Source organism: Nothoprocta perdicaria, unplaced genomic scaffold (genome assembly GCF_003342845.1).
Source record: "Nothoprocta perdicaria isolate Ctin4 unplaced genomic scaffold, notPer1 scaffold_7, whole genome shotgun sequence".
NCBI lineage: Eukaryota > Metazoa > Chordata > Aves > Tinamiformes > Tinamidae > Nothoprocta > Nothoprocta perdicaria.
The window spans coordinates 1,594,124-1,606,478 of record NW_020455976.1 but is presented as its reverse complement, the minus strand read 5'-3'; the positions used below and the strand labels follow the sequence as shown (position 1 = coordinate 1,606,478).

The 12,355-nt window shown below is 50.4% G+C and overlaps 1 long non-coding RNA gene across 2 annotated transcripts; it reads left to right on the top strand.

The window, feature by feature from the left end:
• The first annotated feature begins 7,879 nt into the window (after positions 1-7,879).
• On the top strand, positions 7,880-9,403 carry LOC112957138. Of its 2 annotated transcripts, XR_003251153.1 has the most exons (3): positions 7,880-8,027; positions 8,330-8,523; positions 8,748-9,403. It is a non-coding gene; the product is annotated as an uncharacterized LOC112957138 (long non-coding RNA). The 2 variants fall into 2 exon arrangements; XR_003251152.1 differs by lacking the exon at positions 8,330-8,523.
• Positions 9,404-12,355: the final 2,952 nt, after the last annotated feature.

Genomic DNA, 12,355 nt, shown 5'->3' with positions numbered 1-12,355 from the left:
ACTCGCAAACAAAACTTCCGCTAATGAAAAAACTGCCAAACTAGAGTTCAGTGGGGATTTGGAGGGTTAAAATGTTTGGGCTTAATTAACTGATTAATTAAGCCCTCACATCAGCCTCCATCCCTGCAGCCCTGTGATGGCAGGAGGGATGCGGCAGGAACTTGCTCCCAGGGGTGCGGTGCGGGAATGCTACRGGGAAGGTGCTCAGCGAGAGAGTTCCACAGACACGCTGGGGATCGTGACGTTCAGTCAGCTGTGCCTGCAGGGCTTGTGCGAGGCACCTTTGTGTCTCRGCTCCGAGCGGAGCGGCTGCATGTCGGGGCTTTGGGATATGCAAGGRAAAGCACAGGTTCCCAAAGCTGGAGGGGTTTTATTCCCGGTGCAATGTGCCCTGCCTGTGAGTCCTGCTGCTCCAACGGCCCTGAGTCTGCACTGTGTTTCCATATGGGAAGCRCAAGCGGGCAAGGGGGAAAGATGCTTGGATACAGTAGTGCATGGAGATGCCCAGGCAGGTGAAAATAGCCCATCTTGGAGATGTCCTTTGGAGAGGAGATGGCACCAGCATAGCCTGTCTCCCATGTTTTTATTTCGCTGAGTGCAGGCATAGATTGCAAAACGGCAACCAGAGCTCGGCAGCCCATCACGGCTCCGCAGCTTCGTGCTGTAAATAAGGCATCAAGTTATTGCATCCACCAAATTCTTCCCTGTCTTCCGGTCTATAGAACTGCAATGCACAGGCTGTGTATAGTGTTGTCTCCTTTGAAGCATCGTGTGTTTTCATTAAAAGCCTTGTGTCCTGGCTTCTAGTGTTACATGGGAGGCTCTGCCTTCTGAGAAAAAGTCCAAGGGTATTTTTAGCAGAAATAGTACCAAGAAAAATATAAGATTGAAGTCTGAATATACCTAAAAGAAATGAGCTGGTCTATTTTACATAAGAATTTCTTATGGTGGAAAATGTGATTTCTCCAACATCAAGCTTTTTCTGATGGAAATATTTAGTTTGGCAAAGTTTTTTAATTATTGTTGCTTTRCTTCTCCTGATTACAATACAAATCATTCCAGATCAATATTCCCAAGCAAAGCAGTGCGTTTCATTTTAAAATGTGGCCAGAACATCCCACTGAGAGTTCCGCTTTCCCTGGCAAAGCGGGGGTTCCTCTTGCTGCTGTTGTCACTTTGCACCTCTGCTGGGGAGCTGCAGTTTGCCGTTTGACGACTGCTCGCTCCTGCTTTCGGACATTTCAACTTTCCAATCTGATTCCCCACAGAGATGCACTCGCCGGTGCTAAGATTCCTGACAAGCAAAGGTTTCCTTCCCTTTTCCTAGCCGGCCTGAAGACTTGCACATGGCCCAGGCTCCTTTCCCAGAGCTGAGCAGACCTGGAGAGAAAAGAGGTTTCTTATCTCCTTCCATTCACTCCAGCTGTGCTCCTGAGGGTCCTTGTGGCCCATCCACGTGGCGTTGTGGATAATTCTCATTCTTCATGAGTTTGCTGTGATTGCAGCAGTGCCTGGAGCCCCTGGGAGGCCCGGCCTCGCTGCTGGAGCCGCTCTGCATCTCCAGGGCACCAGCCGGGTCAGCGTCTAAGCAGACAAGATGGATGCGGAGTGCAGCGGAAAGAAACACAGCAACTCCCGTTTCAGAGGCAGGAGAAATGGAGCAGAAAGAAAGATTAAGGCTCGGCCTTCTCCAGAAAGTTTTGCTGGTGAAAGTTGGAGTGCCTCCATGAACTGGCAAATTCCCTGAGTAGGAGGGAACCGGGCAGCAGGGTCAGGCCTCCCTTTGGAAGCAAAGCTGCCTCTTCCTGGACCATCTCCTGGGCACTGCGTGTGCTAGGATGCTAGGAGCCGTCAAGGAAGACCACAGCGGGACAACGATGCAGGAAGCCCCATGTCTTTCCTCCTTCCACAGCACCCAGGAGCAGCAGAATAGGGTGCCTCTCCCTTGCCCTGCAGAGCTGTCTGAAAGGATTGTCAGTCCTCTGCACAAAGCTCTTATTTCTCAGCTCACCTGCCATGCTGCTGCTTTTGCTTGGAGAGGAGGGGGWAATTTCCTGTCTCGGCTTTGTGCCCCTCTCCAGCTCACCTCATAGTACCTTTTCATGATGCTTGAAACCTTCTCCTCTTTGTTTCCTTGTGATGTTCTAGCTCAGGCATGTGTGCCGAATTCCCCAGCATCTGGCCTTCCTTGATATCTATCTGCTGGAAGCTGAATGCATCTCTGATTTGGGGAATCAATCACACTTAATTGAAGGGTGATTGTTTTCACATACGAGCCTGCCACATCACTTTCATCTTTATCACATTCCCTTTCTCTCTGGGTTTTGTGTGACAAGATACTGCAGTGCAGAAGGAAAGAGGTCRCTGACCTTGGACCTGGATATAATTGAAAAAGGAAGGGCAGCATCTCCTTGCTTTCCTGGAGCRGATCGGGTTGCATTTTGTTTAGCTGCTGGTTGAAGCACGTGTGCGACACAGAGCCAGGTTTGGTCCAGCCTTGCACAGAGCCACACTGCGATGGCACACGATGGCACATGAGGGGCACGGYRGGGCCGGTGCTTCTTGCAGGGCCAYGTGGATGGTGCCTCTGCTCCATGCAGCACAGCAGGGGAGAGGAAGAAATCCGATAAAATTTTGGGCAGGTCCCTTTTCGGATCCCTCTTGCTCCTTGCCTGTTCACRCTGGAGACTGTCCTGCACATGCATTGAGTGTCTCTTTAATGGTATGGTGCTACGCACAGCTATTCTGATTTCCTTCAAGAGCCCCATGGGGCAACCCCTCCTGACAGACCTCTGCAAGGAGTTGTGCTCAAGGCCAGTCCCRTGTGGATGTCTGTCTTGCATCCCACTGGGATGCACTGGTGCAAACGATGCACAGGGTCTCAGCATASAGACAGCGATGTCTCCTTGCCTGTACCAGCAAGCTGAATTGTGAGCTGTTCCCCAGACTCCAGTTTGAAGGTCTCTATAGTATTGACTTTCTCGCACTTGGAAGTGCCTCATTTATCTTAAGCTCTGCATTTGTCTTCCCTGCCAGTGTGGTTGTAAGCAACTGAAACTCGTTGCCAGCTTTGCTCCCTTAACAACATAGCACATATGCAAACAAGGATTTGAATCAGAAGCCTGGAGTTGGGCCTCACTTCCTCACTTTGGAGAAAAATACCTTAATGCATATCCCTCCTTCACAGCTTGTTCTTGGCCTTGCCGAYGGAACGACCCAAGATCCTAACACTGAGGGCTGTGATCCAGGGCATGCCCAAATCTGGGATTTATCTGAAGACTGATGGTGTCAGACAGGGCTCCCACTTGCTCTGACAGCCCTTGGACCAGGCAGCCCCAGTAACTTCAGTCCTTTTCCATCCCAGACAGATTTCTTCCTATCAAATATGGGTAGATTCTTTCCAAGCACAGACCTGAAGCAAACCTTCTCAAACAGGGCAACTGTCTTTTCTAGATTACAGGGCTGAGAGGGGTAAGAGGGCTGGAGCTTGTGTGATGGAGCTGTGGGTTTCATTGATTTCTAAATAAAGCCTATATCAAGACACAAAGCCTCACTTTCCTCTGGTTTTGTAAAGCTGTTGTCAATCTTTGACACAGCTGTCAGGGCAGAAAGCAACAGCCAGCACCTTGGTAAAAGCCCATCCAGAAGTACAGGGACTGGTGGGAAGCTGGGTGTCTTGGTGGGAAAGAATACGAAGATAGCCTTTAACAAAGTCACAACAGAGCAGGGCGAGGAGATACATGATGTTCACTATGGCTGGGGTACAGAAGCAGGACCAGGGGGTGAACCTGGTCTTTGGGGTCCTCTTAAGAGGCTGCTGTCCTTTCTAAGAGCTGCTTTTTGAAAGCTGCCAAAGGCAGTGGCACAGAGTTGGCAGAGTGACCTTTCAGGGCAAATGGTGCATTTTTGGTGTCTTGTGGGGGGGTGTCTTTGGAATCTTGATAAGACCATCTCCATCACCTTGGGGGAGGTGAGGACTCTCAGTCCTGAGGCAGCAGAGCATTTCTGAATTACCTCTTAGTCTCCAGAAGAGGCCAGAATCCCTGCTTCGGTCAGTATGAGCAGAATCCACCATTTTCATCCCTGTCTGGGGAGCAAGATGTGGCCTGGAAGTGGCAGCCACTGACTGGCAGAGGGAGCCACTGGGGCTCTCGGAGAGGCTGAGCTGCCTCTGYGCTGGTGGGAGGTAGCAAGCAGAGTGTGGGTGCATGTGGCACCGGGCTGCAGGTGTCCTGTGAATGTCCCCACGAGAAGGAGCATCGCTCCAGCCCTGAGATGTCATGTCCCCCGGAGCTCTTCTGCTGCATCCATCTGCACGAGGCAAGAGAGAGGAACCGGATGCCTCCACCTTCATCCATTGTCAGGAATGCACAATGTGGCCTCCCTCCTCCCACTCCCAGCGCAATTTTATTTGGACACGGAGAAAGCAAGGAGCTGTCGGGTAAAATAAGAGCTGCTTTTCCAGCTCCAGAGGGACCCCCTCTTGTCACCCATGGGGTGCTATGATCCCTCACTGCTGGTGATCGTCTAGGGCTTTCACCACCCATGCACACACCTGCCTCCCTCCTGCACCGCGCTTAGCACGAGCGTTTTGGTAGAACTGCCCTTGTCATATAAATCTAAACATAATTCTCTCTCTCCTGTTAAGCTAAAGAAAATAAACGTGTCGGGCTGTTACTGGAAGCCAAGCTGTAGGACTGCCCTAAATTCTCTTCTTATTGAGTCTGGGCTGAAAATCACTCAATTCTGCTGAGGACACACATCTCTGCTTGCACACGCAGGGAGGGAAGGGGGGAGGCGGGAGAAAGCGGGCGAGCGCGCGCGAGAGGACGCGGTGTGTATAAATATCTGCGGCTCTCTAGATAGTCGGCAGATTTATTCCGCTGCCAAGCCTGCAGAAAATTGACTTGTTTCATGGAGGCAGGCTATTGACACATTACCGCGAGGAGGGTTAGGAGAGAAAGCGGTGCGGCTGGCGCCCCTCTATTATACGATAATGTAATCAGCATTGTGGGAAATGACTGTGGGTAAAATGGCATCGCTGACATTTATATTAGAGGATATTGATGGCAGGAACTGTGACCACATCTATCGTACCTCCCGTTTGCCAGGATTGACACAGACGGCTCTTGTTGGCTGGATTTCCTCTCTCTCTCTCTCTCTCTCTCTCTCCTTCCTCTTAGCTCCGTTGCTCGCTGCTGTCACTGCAGATAGATAATTGAAAAATGGATCTCACCTTTCCAGCAAACAGGAGTGGTTCAGGCAATTACTGCAGAGGTTATCTACTCAATCTCGGGGCCTCGTCTCCGAGAGAGATTCAGAGGAAATTGGATTTTACATGGATGTTTTATTCTGCAAGGGCTTTAGTATAAATAGAGGCAAGGAGACACCAGCAGAGTGGATGGCTGAGGCTCGCATGCCGGGGGGAAAAGTGGGGTTTCAATGGAGGGGCTTGGCTGTAGGTGTGGGGGTCACACCATGCTGTGGCCCTCTGCAGATTCCCTGGGCTTGATCTGCTTGGTTGGAGGTTTTGGGGTTGCTGCTGATATTTTTTCATGGTTTGGGGTTTGTTTTTTAAGGCAGAGGATAAGCGAGGCTCGCTCCCACTCACGGCCACCTGGTTACGTTTTGCCCCTGGAATCTAAAAATAAAAAGAATCATTCCCAAAGGAAATAAAGGCAAACAGATGGCAAAAAAAAAAATGTTCTGAAGATGAGTGAGCAGAGGAGAGCAGGATGTATTGAGAGCTTCAGAAACTTTGTGGCTCCTAAAGGAGGGGAACCATCCTGRCAGAGGGGATATTGCAAAGGTCTCCCATGACAGTCCTTGAGTTAGAATAGACCTTGAGAGGGCTGGTTGGATAGGAGGAAAGAATTTGTCCACGGTCCTTTAGGATGTGCTGTAATGGCAGGGTTTGGACTGTGCTTGTTTGCAATCCAACCCTTTTGCAGCTGGTATCCTCATCCCTGGGGACTGCTGAGCAGAGGAGGCCAGGGAAGGACCTTGCGGGTGATGGTGACTCTGCGCCAGGAGCAGGCAGATCACCACGGGGTTTGGAGCACACGTGTGTGGGGGGTCTCAGTGTGCACTGTGTGGTCTGGGCTTGAGCTGGCCTGGCACACTCAGAGACCTCATGTGTGTTGGGGATGAGCTTGCATTGCGACTGCCCTTGCTTCTTCTGCTCCAGGGATAAATAAGATACAGCTCTGTCCAGGGCTGTCAATCCAGTACCTTCCACCAACACTAAATTCACTTTTAAAGGACATTTTTGAGGTCAGAAAGGACCACAGCCCAGAGGAAGACAGGCAATGGTAGGGCCTGTGAGGAAGGGTCTGAGCAGGCYTCCATGTGGTGATCAGTCTCATTCAGAGGTGCTTCACGGGAGCTCAAGTGGGCACCGTCCACACGGAGCCTTCTCCCAGCCCTCAGTTCTGCAGTAACAGCTCTTGAACTGTTGTGCCAGATGGGAGCCGTGGGGCTGCGTTTGAGGGAAGGCCAGCTGGGCACAGCACTGGATGGTCTCTCCAGCCAACAAGGCCTCTGTGTCCGGCAGAGACCAGTGCCCAGGCTGGGGGCTGCTCTTCCCAGCGCCAGGTCTCCACCGCCGCCGTGCGTGCAGCCCTGCTGTCCATCAGGAGCTTTTTCGCACTCTCCTCTGCCTGTCCCCTGGTGTCAATGCTAGAGATGCTCATCTCTCTTGCTGATCAAATCATTCCTGACGCGCGCGGCAGGCGCCGCTTCCTCGCYGTGCGGCTGTCTCCAGGGCCCTAGGTGAGATCCTGCTCTCACATCCCCACACGGCAAGAGGGCAGGGATGGGGGAGGGTTGTCCGTGGGGCCGGCATGGGCTGCCCTTGCCTCTCAGAGCTCTTTTCCTCATAACACCGAAGGCAAAAGGCTTTCTGCTTGCTCTAGTTGTTGGTGCAGGACTGGGAGGTGAAGCCAGATGGCCTCAAACACGCACTAAAAGCCACATTTTTAAGCATGAGAGAAGAGGTGCTGCTGGAGCACATACCTAAAACAGAGGAGATTGATATTTTTCTGGAGATCCCTGAATCTTAGAGGGATGTTTTCTGCTTAGCCAGAGATGATGCAGCTGAAGGTCAGCTGAAGTTCCCCAGCATGTGCAGCTCCCAGACAGGCTGGAGTCAGGGAGCCAGGTCAGGACAAGCAGGATTTATTTTTGTCCTGGTTCTGTGTTGATCTCTGGGCTTCTGCCGGTGGCTGTGGAGGAGCCTGGCCCACCCAGGGACTGCATCTGGGTTCAGTGAAAAGCAGCGGCATCCAGGCGTGGATGGGAGTCACGGAGAGGCCAGGCTGTGGGCAGCGAAGGGGAGGAGAAGGGAGCTGGGGAATGTCACGCTGGTACCAGCACATCTGCCCAGCTTCACGCTGGGAACGTGCTCACATGGCTACACCCACCCAAGCCACCCAGCCCAGGAAAGTCCGTACAACCGGCTGTCCTCTCCCCAAGCTCATAGCATCAAAAGAGGAATGCTATTCCGTGTCTTTGCAGTGGTGGGCAGAAACCCAATGTCCCCATAACTTCTCATGCTGCCATGGGGGGCAAAGAAAATGCAAATGTTCGTGCGAGATCCACCTCAGTGATCAGGCAAGGCTCTCCATGCTCCTGTATCAGGCCACTGCTGCTCTGGATGAGAATAGGATCTCCAAAGTATTGTATTATTTTATTTTATTTTATTTTATTTTATTTTATTTTATTTTATTTTATTTTATTTTATACTCCGAAGGATCACTCACTGAGCAAGAGCTGCTCAATTAGCCCCACCTGTGTGACAATGGCCTTGCAATCAGCTGTCATCACTTGAGATACTTTGAATAGGTCTAATCAGAACCTTTTTTCTTCCTCTTTAGCAGGACTCAAGGTTCTGATCCGGTAGTTTAGGTAAAGAAGCCTCTGTGGAGCTTCACCCTCCATGGCTGGGAAGCTCCGAGGAAGAACTTTTGTGGTGCTACCTGAGATTAACCCATTTGTGGAGTCTTCCTGAAACACCCACCACCTTGGAGGTCAGAACAATAAGGTTTATTTCAGTRCTGGGACAGTGCATAAATACTTGTATCTATTGAGACTATAAYACAGGTGGAGGCGGAAATAATCACAAGAAATGGGATTTGAAATCTTCAAGTTGAGTTTGAAGTGAAACACCTTTTTTTCTAGAGATTTTTAAATTATTATTTAGTGTTTTGAAGCTGTTTCCCCCCACTGCATTTTCATTCCTTTTCTTCCCTTTCTTCTATATATTATATTAATGTATTCCTGTATWTTTTTTCTTTTTATTTTTCTTCTTTCTTTTTCTACCACTTGGTAGCTCTTTGAAAACTGCTTAGTTTAAAAGACCATCCACTGAATCAAAGCTGCAAAGTTCAGATTTTTCACTTTGCCTCTTCACRTCTTCAAGTGAAGGAAATGTTGTGGATTCCTATGATGTTACTGAAAAGATACGTTCTCTGAAGAATGGCCAAAACCTTCTGTTTTGAACTAAAAATGACATACTGAAAGAAGGTGAGGAGTCTAGGCATGGGGAAGAGCTGCTTTAAAACAGCAGCCGAAAAATTTCAAATCACAGTGGAATAAAATGTTGACTTCACTTCCTTCTGAAATTTTTCATTTAAAGAAAACTGCAATGAAATGCTGCTGCAATGACGTTTTTGACAAAGTGCCATTTTTCAATATGACCTTTTGAACCCCCTCACACCACTGCTGCTAACTAGTTGTGTGTTCCTCAGAGTCGGCAGGAGCGGAGACCAGACCCTGTGGTGAAAAGCAGGAATATTTTGGCTTGTCTGAGCAAGCACCTTGTGGATCTAAGCCCTGGAGCAGCTTCTGGTGGTGATGCTCAGGCTGGGCTGCTGACAACTGCTTTTACTCCCACAAGACCACAGAAGAAAAGGYAGGGGCTTGCGGAGGCTTCAGTCATCACCGACCTATTTTTGCTGTTGTAGCTTATTCCTGGGGACTGCTTGCTCCTTGCAGGCTTGTACTGACACAGATTGCTGACGTGCCCTGGAAGGGGAACTCTATTTTGAACAGCCATGGAACTTTCCATCTCCAAGTCCCTGGTGTCTCAAGTTGGTCCAGAGTGGGAGTTGGGATGTGCTGAACGACACAGGGGACATGGCAAGGGAGGACTCTGCTTTGCAAATCAGGAGGAGATGGGTGCCCAGGGTGGGATGAGAGAACATGCTCCTGCTGGAACCAGGGACCCTTGATGATGAATATTGTGGAAAGTCCTCTAATATATTTCCTAAAAGATGAGTGGCGAAGCCAAGTGTCCTGGTGCATTATCTCCTCTATGCTCCCTCTGATTGCCTTTAATATGGTATTTGCTTTCATTGCTTGGCCTAGATTGTTGTAGACTGTTATTGCATGCTTGCAAATAGCTGTTGTGCTCCTCCTCCTTGGGGGATGCACTCAAGAAGGTGGGGAGGCTTCAAAGGAGGAGGCTTTACTGCTATCTAAATAACTTCCTTGAAGTGGGATAGATGCTGTGAGACTTAATCTCTTTAAAAAGCTTTGAGCTCCTTGGGTGGAAGAGTACGGTGTTATATTAGTATTACCGTGATTGTTAGTGGTGTTACTATTATGAATCTCAGTCCAATACCTGTCCAGGATCAAACATGATGAAGCTTGACCATCCGGGCCTTTGGAGTGAGGTGTTAGGGTCTCAGCCTATGCCCCAAAGCTTTCTCCAGCAGGCATGAAGGACAGTTCACCAATGATCTCAGCCACTTGAAGGACAGGAAATAAGGTCTGGAGATCCTGTACAATGTTAGAAATGACCATGCTGTTCCTTGAAGGTTGTTTTCATTTATATTGCCCTGCTGTGGTGGGACTTCCACCCTGGATCAAGCTGTCTCCACAGCCATAGAGCATGAACCTCAGCATCTAAACTTTTTCCACCTGAACTTCCAGCTAGAATGTGCTTGTAAACAAAGTGTTGGTGAGTTTAGGGGCACATGTCCTGCAGAAAGGGAATGGCTGGGTGTTCCCATCAGGAACCATCCTCATCTGCACTGGAATCTGGGGTGCATAAGAACCATGCAGCTCCTAAAGCCCTGGCCAGCAGGTGGGGAAGAGAGACCAGGATCCTAGGCTGTCCTCTGAGCAAACAGGAGAAACACTAATCCTGTCCCCTTGTGTCTGCAGAAAYATTTGCTGAGCCACAGAAGGAGTTGCATCCACCTGCAGCCCTCATCTTAAGACACCTACAGATCCATGCTCTTCTCAGTTTGTTTTCAGTCTCTCCATGTCCTCTCCCCAACCGTGCTCCTGATGAGAGCATCTCCTGTGCTTCCCTTCCCACCTATCTCCCCATATCCGTTACATCCACCCTGGAGGCGGGAGGAAGGTGGGAAGCGTTTGTGTCATTGATCAATAACTCGTTCCTGCCCAGCGAGGAACCCGACCTGCTCAACTTTATTGCTGCAACCAGATCCCCGCTCGAGGGATGTGACCACGGCGCAGCTCGGCCGCGGGGGCCAGRAGAACAAATACCTCCCTAACAGGCGTGACTCCAGCCCGTGCATGTCCCGCTCCCCGGATGGCTCCTCTCCCCAAGGAAGCCCCCGGCAGGATTTACAAGGCCCAACTACTTCCTGAAATTGTCACCCTCGCTTGTTATCTTGCCATCCACACCGGCTCCGGCGCCGGCTCCGAAGGGAAAGGGGAGCTGCGGAGAGGAAGAGGGAGGAGATGTGAGAGTCCTGCTATAATCGGGCTGGGGGGGTGGGAGCAGAGCYGGGCGAAGAAATATCCCACTGCTCYGGCGGAGTCTTTTTTACTACCTGCAATGGAAAATGAGTGCCAGCTGCAAATCAGGGGGTTCAGCAGCCTCTCTGAAGGCATGTCAAGCATTTTATGGCTGGAAATACATTCAGGGTTTATTATGGGCTGCCCACTGATCTCTGTGTGTGCAGGCAGCGGCTGGGGGCCTGTTCCCAGCCTGCTTTTGGATGGGGAGGGGTGCCCACAAATTGATCGGTTTTCGGCTGGCAAATTGATTGGTTCCATCTGCTGCTTCTCTCCTTTCCGGCTCCTGAGTGCGGGTTTAACCTCATGTTGAGCCAGGCTGGCAGCTGATTCGGAGGGCAGCCCGGTCCTGCAGCGGGACGCAGCATATGTCGCAGAGCTGTCAAGTGTCACCCGCGGTGACATGTGCCCCGCGCTCCCCTCTGCTGCCCCGGGGTTCCCCTTGTTCACCGCGCTGTGCCCAGACCTTCCCGTCCTCCGGAGCTGGGTGCGTGGGAACGCCCGCTCCTCGGGGAGAGGAGCATCCCTATTGCCTGGGCCTGTGCGTGTGATACTGGGGCAAGCACAGCAAAGGGAGCTGGGTGTCCTGGGTAGGGGAAATCATTGCCAAAAAAAACCAAAAACCCAAAAAAACCTTGATCGCCTTCTTGAAAGTGTGTTTTTTTTTTTTGTTTTTAATTCACGTTTGTAAACCCGATTCATGCGTTGCGCTCAGCCATACGAGTCTTTCTCCTCAGCTGCTTGTTTGAACGGCGCCTCTTGATTTCTATTGATTTCCTTTTGGCTTCCAGTCTTTCCATTGTACTTGTATCACRTTTTCAAGCTTTCTCTGCAATCGCAAGAGCTAAATCTTTACTTCTAGAGAGGAAGAGTAAAAAGAAAGAGACATTGAAATTATTCTGCAGTATTTTGGTGCCAAGAATTAGGGACTGAAGAAATGCACAAAAACACAGTTAGTGGTAAATCAGGAGAGAGAAGGTGATATAAAAACGAGAGAAGGGAGAACAAAAGAGGGAAAGTGAGAGAGAAATTGGAGTAAGTGCTAGATATACTTGCCTTCAGCCTTGTAGGTGACACTACAAATCACAACAGTCAGAGGACTTGTAGGTAGAGACAATATCTGTTGTTATATCAACTAATGAAGTGAGGACAAAACAGGCATCGCTCCCTGGAATGCGAGGTCTGAAAGGAAACACCCAATCTGCAGATGCAACCAGAGGATAATGGCCCAGCTTTAAGTAAAGGAGCTGCTGTCTGCTGCTGTGGTGGCTGTCTGGGTTGACSGCAACTGGTCCATGAGCTGCCATGTCTATGGGTACAAGTGCTGTTTAACACCTGAGTTTTCCTTGCAAGCTGTGGGTCCTTTAGTAAACTCATGCCATCTGTGGCCTGGGCAATAAGGAGGGCCCATGGTGTGTTGTCAGGTGCCTCTGCTCCAGATGCCACTTGCTCAGCTGCCTTTCTCCCTGCTCTGGGGCTGTCCATGTCACCTTTCAGCTGCCTGGGCAGCTGCTGGCCTTGCTGGGAGGCAGTGGTGCAGCAACAGTGGTGTCCAGCCAAGGGTCTCGGTGTGGTGCAGTCCCCT